Below are 17933 nucleotides of genomic sequence, written 5' to 3'. Positions count from 1 at the left end.
CAAAGATTGACGTAAAACGTGGTGTTTGGTTTAAAAAAAAAAAAAAAAAAAAGTCACAGTTCCCAGCAGCGGTGACCAAGGTGCTTCAAGCCCAAGTAGGCCGAGGTCCCCGGGAAGTGAAAACAGGGCCTCCTACGCTATGCGCGGGTGAGCCTCATGGCGGGAAGGTAACCCGCACTCGAGGGGGTCCTCACTAGCTAGAATGGTGCCCGCTGCCGCAATGGTTCTCAAAACTGAAGGCACAGAATCAGCTGGAGGGCCTGCCGAAACTCGGGCTGCTGGCCCCACCTCCGAGTCTATGGCCCACAGATCCAGAGAACTGCCTTGTTCCTCTGCATTCTAGCAAGTTTCGAGGTGCCGCGGTCGCTGCTGGGCTGATCACTGCCCTCAGGAGATCCCCTGCTTGATGAAAAGACATTAGTCTGTCTGGGACGCCTGGGTGGCTCAGTGGGTTAAGCCGCTGCCTTCAGCTCAGGTCATGATCCCAGGACCCTAGGATCGAGTCCCACATCGGGCTCCTTGCTCAGCAGGGAGCCTGCCTCTCTCTCTGCCTCTGCCTGCCTCTCTGCCTGCTTGCGTGCTTTCTCTCTCTCTCTGACAAATAAATAAATAAAATCTAAAAAAAAAAAAGAAAAGAAAAAGACATTTGTCTGGGCTGCTGAGAAAGATAACACAGTTCTTCATCAAGAGAGATTTAACAAAGGTGTACCTCCCCAAAAATATTATATTTTGGCAAGGGGAAGGCTGGTTCTCCCAGAAGTAGCTCCGCGTTGAAGAGTCTTGCATGGGAAGCTGCGTCCCTTACAGAATGCCGGTCACCTCCGCTCCATCTCACAAAGTCGAGCTTTGCGACCGCATCTGCCGAAGTCAGGCCACCCTCTTCCCCATAAAAGTCCGGTAAGAGTTACAGTTTGTCACAAAGGCCTCGCGTTCACTCTTCATGGGGGAGCCACGCTCTTTATGGAACTATGTATCTGGCCAAATTACTTTTTCCAGGTCTCTTTTCTCGAAAAGCAAAAGGGAACTGGCTTGTACAATCTCCACGGACGCTTCCCGCGGTCCGTCCCTCCTGGGAACGCTCTCCCTCTTCAGGACTTGGCTGACTGCCCTGGTGTTCGTCTCCACACCGCTGGTAACTCACTTAGGAACTTGCCCGTTGCTGTCATCGCGTCATGTGCCCACACGCGGCCCGCTCCCCCGCACTCTCTCCCTCCTGCCCTTCGCCTCCTAACAGGTGTGACCCCAGCGGGTTGATGAAGACGTCCAGCTGACCCCATGGCACATGAGGACTGGTTGCCCGTCCTCATACAACCGTGCTCTGGAGTCAGTCATGATCTTGTTCCTTCCGTGTCCTTTAACATACTTATCACCCATCCAAACACAATTTTTCCACTACCTACTTCTCTTCTTGATAAATTGACATAAATAGGCATTTTGTTCATTTCATCTCAAGAAATTTCCACCCGGGCCTCTGCTCTGCTCCCCTCCAGGCTGCCTTCTCTGCCATCTGAGACCTGGCTTCTCTTTCCTTTGTCACACTTCCTCTCTTCTGGGTCCCCCATGTCTCTCTTTTCTCTTTTGAGGAGGTATGTCCCCTAAGAAAGGACTTAGGTAGAAAACAGGAGGCCTTGCATGGTTGAAAATGTCATTATCTACCATCACGATTATTCCAGAAGTTTAGGTGGGCAAAAAAATTCCAAAGTTGAGGGACACCTTGGTGGCTCAGTTGGTTAAGTAGCTGCCTTCAGCTCAGGGTCCGGGGCCAAGTCCCGCATCGGGTTCTCTGTGCAGTGCGGACTCTGCTTCTCCCTCTCCATCTGCTGCTCCCCCTGCTTGTGCACTCGCGCTCGCTCTCTCTCTCACGTTGCTATCTCTAATAAATAAAATAAAAACCAAAAACAAAAACAAAAACCACACGGTGGAAAAAACACGAAAACACCCTCTTGCAGAGTTTTGAGGGCTTCTGTCCACGATCTCACAGCTTCCACGGGGGACATCAGTCAGCGGCGCAGCTCCTGGGGCCTCTGACGATCTGCTTGTGGCATCAGGGCACCCAGACTTCCTTCAAGTATGAAATTCATGTTCTTAGACTAGGATGTTTTCTTGAATTACTGCTGATTTCCTCATCTCTGTTCTCTGCTCTGCCACCCAAATATTCCATCAAATGTCAGACCTCTTCAATCTGCTTAATGTTTCCTCTTATGTTCTGTCACTTTATTTTATTTTATTTTTTTTAATCTTCCACTTGAGATCTACCTTCAGCTTCTCCCTCTAGCTCTTCTACGGAGCTTCACGGTTTAACTGCATAAAGCTCCGTCTGAACTCTCATGAAGACTCCCTTTCCCACCCCATCTGGTTCTTGCTACCGGGATGCAAAGTCTAAACTAAACCCTCCCTGCGGTGATTCATGACCTTCTTTGAGAGATTTGTAAGTTATTTTGTTCCCTTGGTTGGTACTGGTCTCTACTTGTCATGTTAGGCACCTTCCTCAGAAGACTGGCAGCACTTTGTGGTTTGTCTTGTTTAAGAGGAGGGGGGCCGAGGGGCTGGCTGGCGTCTCTCGGGTCATTCCAAGAGGAAACCTCACCATCAGTGTCTTTACTCTCAGGTTGGTCAACATACACTGGAAAGGCTTCCACCCTATTCCGTCAGGGAAGGCGGAGGTCTCTGCCTACTGTCAGTGGCTTAAAGGGGACATCGCAAAATACACACAATCCCTTTCCTCCCTGAGATGAGGCACGTGAGGGCTCCAAGAACCATCTCTCTCTTAAATCCAAAGCAACAGAGGGTCCAGCTCCAGATCGCCCTTTCTGGGAGTCAAAAAATTCTCTTCTTTCCTTACCTACCCCCCTACCCACTAATATACTTTTTCACCTTGATCCTGTTTTATTAGACATGATAAATGTCACTCTTTCACTGCGCAGAGACAATTACTCAAGCGCAGGTGAAAACACGAAGCTTTCTACTGGAAGTCACGAGGCCTCACAAGGGCTCACTTTAGCGAACTGCATTACGCTAGCAACAAAAGAACTGTCCCAGAGTTACCCGGACTGCTCAGAGGGATCGGCCTCAACGTCGTTCAAGAAACTTGCATCGTAACTTATTAACATACTCATGATCTCACACGCGCTACTCCGAAGTGGGAAGAGGTTTGCGGTCGTCCGGGTCTCTCCGTGACTCAGAAAAGCGACTACCCTCCGGAGAGACCATAAAACGCCAAGGTCCAAACTCAAAGCTTATGAAATTCCAGACACGCCCGGGCTGCCCGTGGATGACTCCTGTGTCTGAATCGCGCAGAAAAACAGCCTCATTTCCTACTCCGGGCATCTCGAAATGAGCACAGGACACCCAACCCAAGCGAAGACCTTTCAAAATATTTCAAATAAAGGGGGAAAGATCGGGGGGATTCTGAAGGACGCACAACCCAATTTTTGTCCGAAATCTGATCTCGGAGAAATCACCGCTTCCGTCTTTGGAAGAAGCAGCCGGCAAATGAGCTGCCAAGTAACGGCCTGGGACGGCGAGAGCCGCTCCAGGAACCGCACCTGGGAAGGGCTTTGGGGAAGGAGAGCCACGTCAGGTGCCAGGCGCTACTGTCCAGGACAGCGTCCTTCTGCTCCTATCCACCCTGTCACCGGATCACCCCGCAAATGACGCCTGACTGCGTCCAGCCCCTCCTGACGCATAACAGCCAACACTCCGCCTTTCGAAAAAGAAACAGGTCCTGCCTGATTCCATCATCAAGTGAGACGAGCGGATTCTGTGGGGCGGAAGGTTCATGAAACGCTGACACCCACCATACTCTCGGAGTCCGAGTCCCCTTGATTAGGACAGCCATTTACTGGCCATTTGTCAACCGGGCTTCGTCGGTTTTCACTCTAAACAGACTGAAACCTGACACACACCGCTGCCCCGGCATAAGAAATGCTAATTCTTTACGATCGGATTCGTACCCCAATCCTGGGAAACAAGATATGTGGGGATGAAAGGGCCTCCAGGAGTCAACACCGGGGCTGGCTGGCTGGCGGCAGCCTGCGGTTCCCACAGGAACAGACCGTGACCTCTAATTCCTGGTTTTCACTGTCACCTCTTAGCCTCCCGGCCCAACGGCATGTGTTACTCGAGCAGAAAGTGAACGAGATGCAGTGCTTCCGACGGGGCACCGCGCAACCGGAGAAAACCCAGGCAAAGGGCAGAGAAGCGGTGCAACATATCAGAAGCCCACTTACTTACTTACTCTTTACCTACGGATTATTTACAGACTGTTAACTACTTCCTTGCTCTAAACAAGGATGGGGCCTTGAGATCCCCAATGGAGTCTGGTAGGCGATAGGTCTTTGCATCGAGGTGGTGATAAAGGGTTTCTTGCACCAGAAATTTGCCTCCAAGCCACCGAGGCTGAACACCATCCTCAGGTGACCCTATCACTGACAGACACCACATACTTTACACCAAAGAGCCTGGAAGGGCCTTACGATAAAAAAGCACGCGTTCTAGAATTCGCAGACATCTTCCCGCACGGTCCTGACATCCTGAACTAGCCCTGGGGTTTCCCTGTCACCAACAGTCTGGAATGAATCAGAGCATCCGTCCAAGCCTCTGACGAAAGCAAAGGCATCGTTCGTCTCTGTGGGAGACGCGTATCCCACGTTACACGCCCGTGCGTGGAGTCACGAGCCCATGCGTCGTACCCACGATCGTGAGAACTCAAAAGGCAGAGAATTCTGACAGCGGATCCTTCTGCAAGCTAGACATGCGTAGACAATGTCTAATCATCAGCGCCTAATTTTCTGCCGGGATTTTACGTATCCATTACTTCCGGCAGCCCAGATACACAGCAAAGATGCCTGAGAGATGCCACACACTTGAAAACGTCTCATGGAAGCCAGCGTGGAGAGCCGTGCAGTGTCCCCGGGGATTCATAAAACAACTGAAGAGCATTTCAGGTGTTTACTTGAAGCCATACCAATAACCATAAAATTGGGCATAAATCAAATTTTATAAATCATATCATTTAAATGCATGAAGGAAGTTGGCTCCAGGGGCATCCAATTGCCTATCGTTATGCAAAGTCAATAAAAACACCCTAATTTAGCTTGGTTACAGAACACAGGGGATGTAATGAATGAAGACCTGGGCTTGGCACTGGAATGTACCGATCATGAACCTGAAACATGCAGCAAGCAATACTGTTTGATCTGCCAAACACTGGGCCTGTCCCAAAAGTCTCGCCTCCTAGGCACGCGGGACAGGGAATCTGGGTTTTCACGGACCTTCCTCATGAAAACAAAGTGTATATGGGAGGAGAGAGTATTAAAGCTTCCCCTGGAATGGAATAAAGACCCAAAAAACAAAACATTGCCCATGGTCTGAGCTGGATCCTGAAAGCTTGCATAAAAAGAGGCGAGTGAGGACCTCAGGGCCCAGCTGGCTCCTCCCAGACTTAATCTAATGAACTGTGTTAAGGCACTGAGGTTTGCAGCCGTAGACGGACGGAAGGGGGAAAAGTGTCCTGCATTGTGCAGCTAGCAGGGAAGGATAAAGCATATGTAAGTTAAAGTTTTAAAGACAATGAAAGACAAGGACCAAAATGAGGCTCCTTGTTCTCTGCTACTCCACAGGGAGCTGTCCTGCCTCCTCCAAGGGGAACGGAGAACCAGGACGGCTGGGTTTGATTCCAGAGTTGGCCGTGTTTCCAGACCAGGGGATGTCAGCTCTCCTTACCCAACATCAGGGACGCACACGTGGCCGGGACGCACACGTGGAGGATCTCAGAAACTTTCAGCTGCAACACAGAACATGACTGTGATCGAAGCAGATGAACTCTAACTTAGGGAGTTCACATCAGCAAGGATCTGAATGCTAAGACAAGCAGGCTTCCCGCAGAAGGACGCGTGTGCGGCGTGCACTTCCCGCCATACCACTGACTCTGTCCTCCTGCTCACACTGTGCGGGCGAACCACCGCCAAAGCCCTCCTCTCCTCACTCCCACTTCTCCACCCTTCCAAAGGCAACCGGGCTTCTTCCCTGCAGGAATGAGGGCAAACACTGCAGTGATGCAAAGGGAATGCTGGCCTTGTCCTCGATCTCCAGTCATTTTGGGGGACGTTTCTGCGAGCTCTCCACAGGGCTGGAGAAACGATGCAAGAGTGGAAGCCGGTCTAGAACGGTCTCAGGAAGCTCTGCTTTTTTGCACTGAACCCCTACAGCCTGGGGCGCATGGGTGGCTGGTTGGGGTCTCCTTTCAGCTCAGGTCATGATCCCAGGGTCCTGGGATCAAGCCCCACATGGAGCCCCACATGGAGCCCCACACGGAGCCCCAGGTCTGGGCTCCTTGCTTTTCCCTCTACCTGCCACTCCCCCTCCCTGTGCACACGCTCGCATGCTCTCTCTCTCTCTCAAATAAATAAAAGAAAGTCTTTTAAAGAAAAAAAGAAAAGAAAAACTACTTAGAAGGGAAAATTCTACCTCTCTTCCCCAGCTGTCCCAAGGTCCTATGGAGTTCGACTCTGCACTTGTCCACGACTTGAGAATTTTTCCATTTATTTTCACCTATACACTAGTGTGGGAATGTCTTTCAGGGAGGAGAAGAAAAAAGAAACTGATGTGTATGAAAATCAAGTACCTTTTAATTAAACTGAAATTTCAGAAACGCAACACTTTTCAAAACTGTAATGGTCAAGTCACAGGATGAGGAGCAACACTCTACCCCAACCCAGAGCACTGAATATTTTCACTTTCCCATTTAAATACAGAGATTTAGCCTCCTCTAAAGGCTCTGCTCCCCCATGACCACCCGAAATAAATGCAAAGAGAAAATGCTCCAGTCTTCCTGCACTGCAAATCAAGTTCAAAGTAAACAAATAAATAAATAACCAACCCTGTTTATACGATGCCCTAGAACCACTCCAAAAACTTGATCTCCTTATCAATAAAATATAGATAGCAGCACTCACCTGTAAAGATTAAGCAAGCTAACACATTTTAAATGTTCAGTGCAGTGTCTCACGCGGACTAAATAATCAATATACAATAATTACAGTTTCAAGACAAGGCAGGACTAGGATTCACATCCTACTCTGTCTCTTGTCCTAACTTGCTGCCAAGTTACTCAGGCTCTCTAAGGCCTCAGTCTCTTCTGTAAAATGGGGTAATATTCCCATAAAATAAAGGATACATATATACAAAGCAGTAAGTACTAGGGCTGGAGAATAGTTCATGCTCAAATAAGTAATTATTTTTAACACCATCTTCAGGAAATCGCTAGTTCATAATCTTATTAATTCCACAATGCTTTCATTGTTAATCTTTACCTACAAGATCAAAGTGTCCAGTTTTTTATATGAGCATTTATTTAAATTATGTTTAAAAAGAGACTTGGAGGAAACTTATACTTGGAATTACAGATTCTCGTATTATGGCTTAAAGTGATGCGATTTATACGTCAGTTTTAACTGAAATGGAAAAACAAATTTGCTAAATTTAGGAGAAAGCAAACATGGTACAGCTTAGTAACTTTTTATAAGGCTTTTGTTGGGGGTGCCTGGTTTCTCAGTCAGTAAAGCGTGGGACCCTTGATCTCAGGGTCGTAAGTCTGAGCTCCAGGTTGGGCATAGAGATTACTTAAAAATATTAAATAATAATAATAATAATAAAATATTTTTTTCCTCATCCAATAAAACTTTGGGGGAGGGAATCACAGGATAAAAATCTGCCCCATCTTCCCCTGTCCCACCAGCACCAGAACGGCCTCCTATTAGCCGTACTCTACAGATATCACCATATGTGTTCACAAGCACTGTATCAACCCAATGTGCCATTTCCCTTAAAAGAAAATCAAAAAGAATGAAACAGAAAAGCACAATGGATTCTTTGCTTAATCACTGTCAATGACCTCTATCTTCTCACAAGGACAGAAACCTTAGAGACAAAAGAAATAAAACTTTCTGATTAGCGAATGTCATCCTATCAAAACACAAGGGACCTAACGATCAGTATACGGTGAAACATAATCATTTGTTTATTATGTTATGTTGGTCATCATACAGTACATCGTTAGTTTTTGATGCAGTGTTCCGTGATATTAAAATTCATTAGGGGCTGACCAGACGGGATCGGAGCACTACTGATAAGATCCTTCGGAACCTTGTTCAGTGACCTTCTATGGATCCTGTAAGATCCCCTGTTCGACTGCAAGCTCTAACCCAAATACCTTCCCTTATTTACAATATACAGTCCTGTCTCGTTTACACGGACTTCAACACGGCCAACTCTCGTTTTAGCCAACAAGATCACGTCTCTGGAGTGACCTTGTGACTGTGGCTCAGGAAGACATTTGGTCTAGTCTAGTCTAGTCTCACAGAGAGAGGTAGTGTCGCTGGCTTACACACAGGTTTGATCTCTAGGTCCACTGACATATGATTTTTTTTTTTTTAATAAAGTACACTGTTGTAAATCTATTTTCTCCTCCTTAGGATCTTAAGAACTATTTTTTCTCTAGCTTACTTTAATGTAAGGATACAGTGTATAATAGAAGTATAAAATATGTATTAATCAACCGTTCACAGTATTGGTAAGGCGTCTGGTCAACGGCAGGCTATTAGTAGTTATGCTTTCAGAAGTCAAGTGATGTGAGGATCTTCCACTGGGGGTTGGGGAGAGCTGTTGCCCCTCACCCCTACACTGTTGAAGGGTCGACGGTACTAACAGCCCAACTTAAAGAGCAGGAATGGGGACACCTGGGGGGCTCAGTTGGTTAAGCGTCTGCCTTCAGCTCAGGTCATGATCCCCAGGTCCCGGGATCAAGTTCTGCACTGGGCTCCTTACTCAGTGGGAAGCCTGTTTCTCCCTCTGCCTGCTGCTCCCCTGGTTGTGCTCACTCGTACTCTCTCCCCGACAAATAAATAAATAACCTTTTTTAAAAATAAAATTAAATAAATAAAGGGCAGGAATGGTAAATGCAACATCAGACCTAGTTCTTTTACTCCCTAGGCTACCAGGAGGCCACAGTCATCTACCCACACGGTCAATACTAGTGGAAGGAGGTCCCAGCACTCACCCTGTCTGCAGTGGCGGGGTACGCAGGGTTATGTGGAACAGTCCCTTTCAGTCTTAGGAATTCCTAAAGCATCCTCGAATCAGGTACTTCTTCATGACTTCTGCTCAAAACCACAATGCCCTCACCCAGCCCACGATACTATCAAGATCATATATGAAGCCAGGGGCACCCGGGGGGCTCAGGTGCTTGAGCACCAAACTCTTGGTATTGGCTCAGGTCATGATGTCAGGGTCCTGGGATCAAATGCCGCTTAGCATGGCATCTGCTTGAAATTCTCTCTCCCTCTCCTTCTGCCCCTCCTACTCATACTCTCTTTCTCTCTCTAAAATAAATAAATAAACCTTTAAAAAAAAAGTTAACGGATTATATATGAAGGCTACATTTGTGTGTGTGTCCATCTCTACACCTCCCCTTTTCCAGGGCATGAGTGAAACCCAGCCCCACGTGCAGCCTCTTTCCCTCAATAGTGTCAGCCCTGGACCCCTGCAGAGGGAACCAGAACCCACCAAATGTCTTCCTGAGCCACAGTCACAAGGCCCATCGTGCTTTCACTGTACTTTACAGGCAGGGGTCTGAAAGATGAATTGTTTGAGCATGCCTACAAAGATGTGTTGAACCACTGGTCTTTTCCCCAGAAGCATGGAGAAGCATGCTTTTCAACAAAAGCATGGAGATCGGAGTGAGACTCCAATCCGATGCACATAAGGAAGCTGCAGCTCAGAAAAATGTTCTAAGTGGTCCAAGGCCACACAGCTAGATAGAAATATCTCCAAAGGAGAACCCAGACCTCCTGATTCTGTCCTCTCCTCTGCCACAAAATCCGGTGGTTAGATCCTGAATGCCCAGGTTGGTTTGTTATGACAAGCAAAATTTCCCTAACTTTTTCTCCATATTTGTAAAACAGGGACAATACGTTTGTACTGGGGCAATGCAGATGTAAAAACAATTAGAAAAAAAAAAACATAACATGTGCCTTGAACTACATATGCTGATTTCATTTTGGTACAAGAACTTTTTACAAGCTCTTCTTTCCAACCACTGTACTGTTAGATGAACTCCGAAAGTTCCACTAGTGAAATAACTATCAGAAAAGGTCCAAACCTAGAACCCTAGAACTGGAGGTCATTCAGATCCCCACAGTACACCATTTTGTACGAATTATTTAAAAGGAGGAGGACATCAAAGAGAAGGGAGAGGAGAAGAACTCTTACTCTGATACCCTGACAGAACCTTTCCACTCTAGTACAGGCCCTCCAGAGCGTGACTTCCATTTCAAGGGTTTTGCCCCCCCAAAAGCACCCTGTACCAAGGAAATGGAACCCTCATCCGCTTACTGCTCAGAGCAATGCTTCCAACACAGGCGTGGTGAGTCCTTCGTGGGCACCAGTTCTCAGAGAAAAGTGAACTATGTCATCTCGGCCAGAGCAGGCAGAAATGGGATTTGAGAAACATCCCCTGCTCCCCGGACAGCCACGGGAAGATCTTAGGACAAAAGAGGAATAGAAAGGCTAATTCTAAGATCACTCAGGCTCTTCTCCCTCTTCCGGAACCTATTCTGCTTTGTTTGTTTTTAAGCAAGAATCATGAACCTCTGTATTGATACCAAGCAAAGTTTAAAAAAAAAAAAAAAAAAGAAACAGAAAGAAAACAAAAAAACTAACCATGGTTTCTGCTAGAAAACACTAAGAGGAAAAGCTCTCTCAGATCAATGACTCCCATCATTAGTGAAATTCAGGTCCCAGCAGGGTGGCCTGTTGGAGGTTCAAGGTGCTGGAAGCCTGATGGGAAATAACACACTTCTTGGCCTGGCAGCTCTCAGCCCGCATTTCTAGAAAAACACACATCAAAACAGGGTCGCTGGGTGCACGCTTCTCTAGACTGGGGGCGCTGAATCAATCGCCCTGCCACGGGGCAGTGGTTTACACCGCCGGGAGAATGGGTCCTTCGCACAGTGAAAACTTTGGTGGGGGAGTGGAGGGTTTCTGGCGTGCGTGGGTGTGCTCCTCCCCCCCCTCCCAGGCAGGCGGCATGGTCCCAGCTCCCAGCTAAGATAAGGATCTGAGCCGATTATTTATGGAAGGGCGGAAGCAGCGTGTGCGTGCCAATTTAATGCTTACTAGGGGGAAAGTAGCAATCTCCTATCGCAAAGAAGCGCCTGGCCAATTCCTTCTGGCCACCAAGGCCTCTCCCCTCCCCGCCTTTGTACCCGCTCAACCTCTCTCCCCACCCCCAGCGGCCTCCCCAGAATGCGGTGACCAATTTAAGCCGGTTTTCGCGTTTTCTCCGACCTGGTGAAACCTGGATCCGCTGGCTTGGTGTAGACCCTCGAATCGGTCTCCCAGGTCCCTCGGCGTCGGTGGGAGGGCGGAGGGGTGAAGTAAAGTGGATCCGCCGATGGAGGCGGATTCAGGCAGGGTCTGCCCTGGTCGAAAGCGGTGGCCCACCCGTGGGCTCCGATCCGCAGCGGCCGCGCCGCTGGAGCCGACAAAACGCGGTGCGGGGCGGATGCTCTCCGGAGCCGGGACTGCGCGCGAGGCTGGAAGCCCCAAACCCTCCCACGCGCCCGCGGGGTCCGGGAACTCAGAGGAGGGGGCGCTGGGGTGAGGAGTGCTGACTACTGCACTGCAAGGGGAACGCGCATCCCTAGGACCAGCGCCGGGCGCCCTCTCTTCCCGGAATCCCACCCAACTCTAGAAACCCAAAGATCCCGAAAATTCCGAAAGCGAAACTGCAGGCGGGTCTCCAGAAGTTTGGGGACGGTCTCCCAGGCTTCCCGGCGCCGGCTCTGCACTCCGGACACCACCGATGCCGTCAAGGCCGAGCGCCCCTGACCCTGGCGTTCGCTGCGCACCGCCACCTTCCGCGTCCCCGGGGCACCTCCCTCGGTTTTTTTACGCGGAAAGGGCCCCGGCCCCAAGCCGCAGCCCCGGTTCCGGGGCGGTGGTCGGCCGGGCTCCTGCCGCGTCTCGGTTCCGCCCCCGACCCTCCCCCCCCCCCCCAAATACACACACCTCCCGTCCCTTCCTACAGGAAAGGGAAACTTGGACCCTGCGAGAATCCTGAGGAATGTTCTTTGTAATCGGTTGTATATTCGCTTCCACGGCACAGCTCGGTGCAAAATCGCGGGTTTCGGGGCGTTAGAGTGAATTGTGCGCTTGTCAGCGGCGACGTCAGGAGGACGAGGGGAGGGGTTCCCGGCTGAAACTGCAGTTTACAAGCACAGAGCCATTTTAGGCTGGTTTCCACTCCAGCGAAGCCCACGGGAGAGCTGTCCCTGGAGGACCCGCTGCCAGCGCACGCTGCCAGGGCCGGGGACGCACCGCGCGCTCCGCCCGGGGGGCCAAGTCGGTCCCGGCCACAGTGTCGCGATCTCTCAGCCCCGCCGCCCAGGTGGGAAGGAAAATCTGACGCGGGGTCTCCAATCCTAGGGTCGCCTCCCCTGCACCCCCACCCGCGGGACACTGCGAGAGACAGGCCTCTCGGGCAGCGCGGCGTCCCCTTAAGTGGAGAGGACAAGCTGACCCTACGGATCTCCCCTCTAGGCCCCAGCAAATGCCCGGAGACCCCGTTACTGCGCTAACTACAGACCTAGCCAACACACTATGTTTAACCCTGAGATTGAAACACCTCTCGCGCACTGGGCCGAGGCGCCATCAGGTTCGCCGGCCCCGATAAGGTCCCTAGGACCTGCCCTCTCCAGGGCCGGGGCGGGGGCGCACAGCCGCCGTACAGCCCCCTGTCCCCTGGGTCCCTCCCGCGCGACCTCCGCTCGGCGGCAGCTGCGTCCTGGCCACTGGCGACCCCTGTTGGAGATCCCCGTTCCTAGCTTAGGAAGCTCGGGTTTGCTTGCTTCCCCTCCGACTTCCCCCTCCAGGCCCCGACTTTGCCCCCAAACTCCAGTCGCAGACCCTCCGGGCCCCAGAAGCCGGTCTTTCCCGGACACCCCTGAAACCCCCATGCCACGGCGGCGCCCCTCGCCTACCACGGCCGGAGGTCGCCGCACTCAGATCCAGCCTTCTCCAGCAGGACCTAAGCAAGGGCCACTTTCTTCCGAGAACACTTCTCCCATCCCCCACCCTCCCTAGAGCTCAACTCCAAAAGCAACTCGTGGCTTCCACCCTACCCACTTGGCCGCCGAGGCCCGCGCGCCCACACCTCTCGGCCGCGCTGCTCTCAGGGTCCCCACGCCTCTGGCGCGAGGCCCCCACTACCAAGCGCGGCGTGCCCCCAGCACACCCAACCCCGCGGGCGCCTGCAGCCCGACCGCACCCAACACCCCGACACTTAGTCCTTTACTCGGGGCTTCCCCCCGCACAGAAGCCAGCATACGGGGAGGGCTCCTCTCGAGAACGCCGCAATAAATCATTGCCTCTGCCCTCATGTATTCTGCACCACGTGTCAGCAGTTTGTCACGTCAAATCGGGTTACTCTGGCTCCAAGACGCACACACACATTCGGGGCGTTTGTCTCTGACACCCCCCAACTGCACACGCCGGGATGCACACCGATCCAAAAGCACACGCAGCAGTTGTGTTCGGCTGCCCCAGTCTGGGCCAGCGGCACCCCTTTTCCCCTTGGCAATGGACTGGACACGCAGACTCCAAACACGGAAAAAACTAGGGCAGCTCCTTCTGTCTCCTTTTTCCCACTTAATTCGCTAAAACAGCTCCCGGAGCAGCCAAAGAGAGTCGAAACTAAGGCACCGCAACTCCGGTGGGGTTTTTTCCCACCTCAAAACCTTTATTTTCAGTTTTTAAAAGCCACCTTAGCCCGCCATATTGGAACGGACACGGTTTCCAAACACTCCTTCCCCGCAGTTGCGGCGCTTCCAAGAAAACGCAAGTCTGGCTCGGGCTCTGGACGTGCGTCCGGCCCCCGCGAACCCTCCGCTCCCCACCCCCTCCCCGGGCTCCCCCCGCCCCGCTTCTGCTCCTCCCGCCGCCCAGGGCCAAAATCAATAAATACATCTAAGAGGTTCCTACTACAGTTGTTTTCTTTCTTTCCTTTTTTTTTTCTTTTTTTGGAGGATTTTTACCAACACACACACACACACGTTTAAAAATAAAACTCCAAAGCTAGATCGGATGAGCAATTTTGAAAGGAGGTCACATGAGAGTAGACAACAGGAAAGCCCCAAGTGACAGGATATTACTTTAAAGAGGAAAAAAAGAAGAAGAACAACAACAAAAAGACCATCGGTGCCGGAGCACGCTCCGAAAACTCCTCCTGACAATCTCTTCTCGGCTGCACAGGCACCTATTTCCAAGGGGGCGACTCCGAGTGCGTAACCGGTTTTCAACACGCTTGGTGGCCGGTCTCCAGTCCTCACCCTACCGTTTTCCCCCTCCCCGCCCCCAACACAGACACCAAAAAAAAAAAAAAAAAAAAAAAAAAAAAAAAAAAAAAAAAAAAAAAAAAAAAGAAGAAGAAGAAGAAGAAAGAGACCCCGACGAGGGAAGCGACCGCGGAACGCGGGGTGGCCAGGACGGCGGCGTCGCCGAAATGAGGAAGGTGGGCGGCGGGAGGGGCCAGCCCGCACCCGGGGAGGAGGACACTTGGCAAGTCCGCACGGCCGCCCGCGAGGCCGGGTTCTCCAAAGCCGAGGGGCGAAGCGGCTGGAAGGGGACGGGCGGGGGCAGCGAGAATGACAACCCGGAGCGCGGAGCGGAGTTTGGGGCTGTGCTCCGGCGCGGCCGCTCTGCCCTCCCGCCGCGCTCTCCCGCCGCACCCCTCCTGCAGCCTCCCACGGCCGCGCGGGCCCGAGCGCCCGTCTTCCCCGAGGCTGGGGGGCAAGCAGCTGCCCGGCGCGGGCACTCGCCCTGCGGGCCGGAGGTCTGCTCGCCCCGCGGGCCGGGCGCGGGGACAGCGGCCGGCGCGGCGTCCTACCTGGTGAACTTCGTGCTCCCCTGGGCGGGGACCCAGGCCCCGGGCGCCGCCGGGGTGGGGGGATGGGGGGTGGGAGGGGGGCGCCGGCCTCGCTCGCCCGCTCGCGCCGCCTCGCCCCGGCTCGCGCCGCCTCGCTCGCGGCCCGCCCGCCGCCTCCCTCGCGCGCCCGCTCGGGTCCTCCGCCTCCCGCTAGAGCCTCATTCCAATATGGCATCCTCGCTGTGCGCATGCCCGGCACTCTTTTTTAAGATGATTATTTCGTGTGTGCAGCGAACTCCGGCAACGACCTTCTCCCGCGCTCGCCGAACGGCTCCAGCCCCTGAGCCTGCGGGGCGCTCGCGACGCCCTCCGCGGCCCCGCCGCGACTCCCCAGCGCCTGGGCACACCCCCACCCCCAAACACACACACACACACACACACACACACACACACACACACGGGCACACTCACTCGGGCACACACACACGGGCACACCTCCCGCTCACACGCCCCCCCTCCCCGCCCCGCTCCCCGCCCTCCTCCCCTTCGGCTCCCTCCGTACACAATCTGCAGAAAGTTCACGGCAGGGGTGTCTCCGCACACCCATCTGCAGGGGAATCTGGGCAAACTGCGCATATCTCCCCGGACACTGTGCTCTGGATCTGCAGTCCCCGCTGGACGAAGTGCCCGAACTTGCGCTTTATCCGCCGGGGGCTGCTTTGCAGCGGAGAGAAATTCAATCCTCGCCGCCGCCTCGGCCCCGCCCGCTGCGCCCCCCCACCTCCCCCCCCCAACCCCGGCAATTAAATGGAACCTTTTCTATGGAGATTCGGACTTTCCCTGGTCCCCTAGGGAAGGCGGGAGAGGACCGAGGGGAGAGGTTTTTCTGGGAAAGGTGCCTCTAGGGGGAGGAAATTAAGTTGGGGCTGCTCGGGCGAGCTTGCAGCTGCGATCTGCATTGCCCTGGCAGGACGCAGGTAACGTGGGTCGCCACGGCGTCTCCTGGGGCGGTGCCCGGGCCTGGGCGCCCGAAGAGGGCACCTGGCCGTGGCCGGCTATTGTAGGGTGGGGAAAAAACTCCCTCCCGGGGGTGTGGGGGGGGGGGGGACGTGGCCCTCGGCGACTGTTGGAGCGAAAGGGAGGCCGCGCAGCCGGGTGCAGGGCAGGGTTACCCGCCGGCGTGCTTGGGCACGCTGGCACCTTGCCCGGGGAGTGGGGGTGGGGTGAGGCCGAGAGGACTTTCCGGGGCCTAAGGCGCAATGGCTAGGCAGAGAATGCGCGGAACGTCCCCAGGTCGGAAAAGCTGGCGACGCCCGAGTGAGAAAGACCGGTGGTGGGCCCCTCCGTACGGAGGCGCGGGGAGATGATGGTCGGGGGCAGCAATTGATTTCCCAGGAAACTAGCGACACGGACACGTTTGGTCAGGGGGGTTGAACTATAGCCACAAGGTGTAAAATTCCCCCCGAGTCTCTCAATTTTGTGTCCATCTCTTTCCTACGAACCCCCTCTTGCCGTACCCCCACTCTAGTTCATGGGGTCGGAAAGATAGCCGGGTCCCGAGCCTCCTGCGCTCTAGCAACTGCACCCACCTTCCCCGGCCCTGCCACCCTAAGTGCATCCTCCAAGGCCCGGGCAGCTCCGGCAAGGGCCGTCTCCAAGGAGAGGCGGGCGCTCCGAAGGGCCAGGGACAGTGCGGGGACCTGGGATAGAGTCCAGAGATCAGAGTCCGACCGCGCGCGGGATCCGCGGGGTCCTGAGATGGTGGGTCCTTTGCCCGACAGCGGGGCCCGAGCTTGTCGGGAAGATCCGCAGGAGGGACATGCTGAGAAATGGCTCTTGCCAAGCCACGAGGTAGGGGGTGTCCCTCCAGTGAAGAGGTCCCTGGAGCTCGGAGATGCCCGGCGGGCGTTGGCCCCAGGGAGGCCCCGCGCACGTCCAGTATGGGGAAATGGGATTTCCTTGCACCTCGGAGAGCGCTCTCAGAGGTGACCTCTTCCGTCCGTCACACCTCTTTGAGGTGCCACCTGAGACCCAGGGAGGTTAGACGACGCACACAGTTCAAACTCCATCCCGAGTCTGCGTCCTCTCCAGCTTTCCGGTCCCCTCCTCTTGGGAACACCAAGCTGGAACCCCTAGCTCCTGCATGGCAGGTCTCTGAAGGCAGAGCGTCCTCCATCGGACCGCACCCGGTCCCTGCACATCAACCCTTTTACCCGCATCCCCGAACTGCCTCCCTCGGTGCGGTAAAGCAGCTCCACATTGAGTCAGAGGGACGCACCGAGGCTCGGAGGAATCCAGAATGTGGCCTCCGGACAATCCCCGGGCTCTACTCGCAGGTGTCCTTCACCCAGGTCACCTCGCTCCTTCAACACAGTTTGGACGGAAGGGAAGGCGCGAAGGAAACCGGGGACCATCCCATGCCAAGAGGATTTGCACCGCTGGAGACGCAACCCCTGCGCTTTTCTCCTGGACGGGGTCACCAGGCACTGCCAACGCCGAGAGCGCGGCGGCAGGAGGGCCCCGAATGCCTATCCCCTCCTCCAACTAGCCCGGCTCCCCGCCCAAGCGCTGCGGTACCCCGGCTACTGACCCCCCCCCCCGGGGGGGCGGCTACGCCCCTCGCCTCAGGGACCCGCGGCCTTGCCAAATCCCGGGAAAGCCACAGAGGACCGCTCCCTACGCAGGACTTCCGGACCGCCCCTGTGCACGGGGGAGAAGCCTGTTCCCTCTCTAAGAGCTGTGGCGACGTGAGCTGCCGCCAGACTGCGACTTCAGGCTTGTTTACCAGGTTGAAGTCATTATCATGCTCGAAACGTTAGTTTATCTTAAAAAAAAAAAAAAAAAGCAAATGCAAAATAACGTCTAATCCCTAACTGGATGACCTTATCTTACCGTTCCTCTAGAGTACTGGACTCTCTATGTTTTGTAACTTAGCAATTGTGACTACAAACAGAGTGCAGGAGGTCCATTTGGGGTACCTATCCTGATGAAAGAAACAGTCATGAAAGCC

The 17933-nt window shown here is 53.6% G+C and overlaps 1 protein-coding gene across 4 annotated transcripts in view; it reads right to left on the bottom strand.

Moving 5' to 3' along the window:
- The window catches only part of SFMBT2 (Scm like with four mbt domains 2), a 229218-nt gene extending 214165 nt beyond the window's left edge, over positions 1 to 15053 (bottom strand). For 2 of the 4 annotated variants that reach the window (XM_045072350.1, XM_045072351.1), the window contains exon 1: positions 14945 to 15053. The gene's annotated coding sequence lies outside the window, so the exon portion shown is untranslated. Of the gene's footprint in view, positions 1 to 11346; positions 12030 to 12069; positions 13960 to 14944 lie in introns of those variants that run through there. The other 2 variants (XM_004757948.3, XM_004757947.3) reach the window with 2 other exon arrangements.
- Positions 15054 to 17933: the final 2880 nt, after the last annotated feature.

Source organism: Mustela putorius, unplaced genomic scaffold (genome assembly GCF_011764305.1).
Source record: "Mustela putorius furo isolate JIRA1106 unplaced genomic scaffold, ASM1176430v1.1 tig00004033_pilon_pilon_pilon, whole genome shotgun sequence".
NCBI classification, from domain to species: Eukaryota; Metazoa; Chordata; class Mammalia; order Carnivora; family Mustelidae; genus Mustela; species Mustela putorius.
This window is presented reverse-complemented; position numbering and strand designations above follow the sequence as displayed.